Consider the following 4,781-nt stretch of genomic DNA (forward strand, 5'->3'; position numbering starts at 1 on the left):
CATTCTTCTTCCAAGAATACTCTCACGAAAAATCAATTCTCTCACCAAAATTAAAAGAAGAGCATACAACTTTTTCTTGATTTCTTACCTTAAGAATAGCAAGGAAGACTTTGGTGGTGGTGTCCAATGTTGGAGGTTTTCTATCTTGCTGTGTTCGCGAAGAAGAGTAGTGTTCGTGATCTTCGGAGAGGAGTACGTGAAGAACGTTTATCTTCAAGGGTAAAGTTTCTATTTTTCCCTTTCCTCTCTGTATTTATATTTAGACACATGCTTATGCGTTTATCCTTATTCTATATTTTCTCTTTTTTTAAAGTTTCTTTCTAAATGAATTCACTAACACAAAGGCGACCACTCACTTCTACATTGGGATTCGATCCCTTCAAGGAGTTTATTGATAGATCAAACACTTGGTCACATAATCTGTAATTTCTCATTCATGCCAGACCATGAATAATCCTTCTTCAGAGTTCGGTACATTTTCGTACTTTCTGGGTTCATTGCATACACAGAGTTATGTGCTTCTTCCATAATCTCTCTCTTCAACCCGTATTGTTTGGAACACACGACCGACTATACCTTATTAAAGCACCATCACTTTTCAAGGTATAATTTGTTTGTTGTTCTAGTCTCACATCATCTATTAGCTTCCTTAGGGTTGCACTTGCGCTTAGGCTTTAATAACCTTATCAGTCGGGGTAGATCTTACTTGAAAATGTGCAAACAATCCTCCCAGCCTATACATTGACACTACTATATTGCAACTCTTCAATTCACTTACTAGAGATGTGTCCATTGCATTGAGGCTTTAGAATGGGTAGACTTCCTTTTTAATGAGTCAGCTACTACATTTTCTTTCTCTGGATGGTATTCTATTATACAATCATAATCTTTGATCAATTCTAGCCACCTTCTCTGTCTCATGTTCAACTCCTTCTGATCAAATATACACTTCAGACTTTTGTGATCGGTGTATATGTCACATTTCTCAGCAAACAGGTAATGTTGCCAGATCTTCCATGCTAGAATAACAACCCCTAATTCCAGATCATGGGTCGGGTTGTTGTGTTCATGCGTTTTCAATTGTTTTGAGGCATACACCATTATCTTCTTCTTTTACATCAAAACAAAACCTAACCCTGGTGTGAGGTGTCACAATAAATTTCAAACTCCACCCAGATGCTTGAAGTGTAAGTATCAGAGTTGTTACTAGTCTCTTCTTCAATTTCTGAAAACTTTATTTGCAAGCTTCTATCCATACAAAGTTTGAGTTTTTCTTGGTTAGGTGGGTCAATGGAAGCGCCAGCTTTGAGAATCTTTCCATAAAGCGTCGGTAATAACCTACCAACCTAAGAAAACTTCAAACTGCTAAACATGTCATGGGTCGTTCCCATTCAACTACTGCTTTTAGCTTTTATGGATCAACACATATACCTTCAACAAACACTACATGGCCTAGAAATTTTACCCAGTCTAATCAAAATTCACATTTACTGAATTTGGCATATAATTTTTCGATCTCAGAGTGTTTGCAAAACTGTTCTAAGATGCTCCCTGTGTTTTTCCTAGTTCTCAGAGTAGACCTGTATATCATCAATAAATGCAATAACAAACTGGTCCAAATGTGGATGCAAAATACACAATTCATGAGATCCATGAATGCAACCGAGGCATTAGTTAACCCGAAAGACATCACCAAGAACTCATTATGCCTATATCCCGTTCTGAAAATAGTCTTAGTTATATCTGCTTCCTTAATCTTCAACTGATGGTATTCTGACTGCATACCAATCTTAGAAAATACTAAAGCACCCTTAAGCTGATCAAAGAGATCATTAATATGTGGCAAAGTGTACTGATTATGTATTGTTACCTTATTCAGCTAGCGATAATCTATACATAATTGGTACCATCCTTTTTTTTTCCACAAATAGAACTGGCGCACCCTATGGGGATACACTTGGTTGGATGTGCCCCTTATCCACTTGCTTCTACAGTTGGGTCTTCAATTCCTTTAGTTATTTAGATGACATTCTGTATTGAGCTTGTGAGATTGATGCTATTTCAGGCATCAAGTTGATCGAAAATTCAATTTCTCCATCAGATGGTAAACCAGACAGTTCTTTTAGGAATACATCTAAAAATTCTTGTACTACCCATACTTCTAGCTTCAACTTGCTAACCCAAGTATCCATGACATGAGTCAGATATGCTGTACAATCTTTTCTCAACATTTTACTAGCCTTTAATGCAGAAATAATACAAGTCAGAAGGATTTTCCTGTCATCTCTAAAAATAATCTCAGTTTCTCCAAGTTGTTCGAACACAACCACTTTTTTGATGACAGTCTACTGAGGCATGATATTTACACAGAAAATCCATTTAAAAAATAACATCCAGCTCTTATACGTTTAATGGTACTAGTAGTTAATTCTGTACCATTAATTTGCACCATACAATTTCGGTAAACAGTCTTGAAAACAAGAGTTTTGCCCACAAGTGTGCCGGTCAACAATTCTCCAGGTAATAAATCTACCCTTTTATCAATTTCCATAGCGAAAGTGGTAGAAACAAAGGAACGTGTTGCACCAAGATCTATTAGAACATGTGCAAATTTATTAAAAATTAAATAGCATACATGTCATCAGGCGCTTCTTCAGCTTCTTGTTGTGTCACAACAAAAAAATTTCCTTGAGAATGAGGTCGACCAGCTGGTCCTTTTTATTTTGCTCCACTTGAACCTTCAACATTTATCCTTGCAGGCTTTGGTGGTTGGTTCACTATATGTAAAATAGTTACTTGTTCTATGTTGTCCTCTTGCATCAACCAAAGACATTTTCTCTGTAGTGGCCAACCTGACCATAATCGAAGTAGACATTGGCTCCACTTCGACACTGACCCCACTGGTATTTATTACATGACAGACATGAAGGTTTTTGGTCGATACTGGCTGTAGATTCTCTAGGCTGATTGATTCGTGATTTTCCAGATGACTTTGCGGGACGACTGAAATCGCTCGATCCTGGAATCCTTTCACCTAATTTCGAACCATTGTATCTCGATTTAAAGTTTCCTTTGCTAACACCTTGTGCAAATTTCCTATTTCTTCCTTTATCTGTCTCAGTAGAATTTGATGGTTTGGAAGCTTCTCTTCCTTGTTCCTTTTCTGCCAGGCTCTTTTCTACTCCTACAGCTGTTTCTACCAGCCTAGAAAATTCGCTCCACCTACATTAGCTGTCATCGGAGTACCTATTTCCTCCCACATTCCTTCCTCAAATTGCCTACATCGGTCTACTTCATCAACAATTACTATAGTAGAATACTTGGATAGTTTGGTATATTTCTGTTCATACTCTGCCACCATCCAAGTTCCCTGAACAAGTTTCAGGAACTCATTCAGTTTTGCATCATGGAATGATCGAGGATAATATTTGTCGTAAAAAACCTTCTTGTATTCTTTCCAGCTGGATTTTTCATCATCTGTTAGTCTATTCTTAACTATCGTCACCAATCTTTTGCTCTTTTCTGGAATAAGAAAGTGGCAAGTTCCACTTTTCGGTCTTCAAGGATCTCATTACTCTGAAAAAATTTTCTATCACATTCAACCAGACCTCAGCATCAGCAGGATCTGTTGTTCCTGTGAATGTTATAGCTCCTAGAGCCTTCAGACGCTCTATTTCGTATTTTTTTCGGGGTCTTTTCGCACTGCCTCTTTCCTACTAATCTTTGGGCAAATCTATTTAATAGTTGTTCTTCTACATCTACCCTATTTTGAGGATTGCTTGATTCAGCCTCAAACTTTTCATTCCCCACCATAGGCTCTCTGGTAGCATCATGAGTTCTTAGTGTAGGTTGCCTACGAAGTTTATCACATTGATGCATGATTCCTATAATGCATTTATATTAGTTACATTTTACATAAACAAATGTTCTAATTTACGAATGCGGGACCATTCTTTGATACCAAATTGTTGGAGTCGAATTCTTCAGTGGAAGTGTGTAAACACATGTGTTAGTGAAATTCATTTTGGAAAATCCAGAAGAACAGAGAAACATACAAAAAAAAACATGATAAACATATTCACATAAGCATGCTTTTCAGGAGAAGAGAGGACTTACCATTGAAGACCTTCTTCAATGATTTCCTCTGCACAAACTCTTCCATGAGCAAAACGATCTCTGGACACCACCACTTGGGCTTCCTTATTATTCTTCAGCAAGAATCGAGATGGTGGGATCTCATCTTTGGAGAAGAGAAGAGCAACTTCGCAGAAGGAATTTCTTTCTAAAAAGTTCTTTTCAGAGAGAGAGATCTTTGTTATGTAGAGAGAAAAAATGCAGAGAGTATTCTTCGCCAAAAACAAGTATGATCTATGTTTCTTCTATGTAACTTAACAATTAAACTAGAGAGATAGGGAGTTAACTAGTGAAGTTATAACTCCCCGCGAACATATGTTAGATAACTCCCATTTTATTCAAATTGAATTTATATATTAAACCTAATTTAATATATAACTTAATTAATTAACATTTACTTAATTAATCAATAAATTAAATATATACATATTTAACTTAAATTATATTTGAATCATATTCAAATATAATCATCTCTTATAACCTATAGTTTAAATATGAATCTCATTCATATTAATTTAACCTATAATTTCTATATGAATCTCATTCATATATTTAATATTTGAATCTTATTAAAATATATATCTCTCATGTAACCAATAGTTTTAATATGAATCTCATTCATATAATTAATATTTGAATCTTATTCA

Source organism: Benincasa hispida, chromosome 3 (genome assembly GCF_009727055.1).
Source record: "Benincasa hispida cultivar B227 chromosome 3, ASM972705v1, whole genome shotgun sequence".
Taxonomy (NCBI): Eukaryota; Viridiplantae; Streptophyta; class Magnoliopsida; order Cucurbitales; family Cucurbitaceae; genus Benincasa; species Benincasa hispida.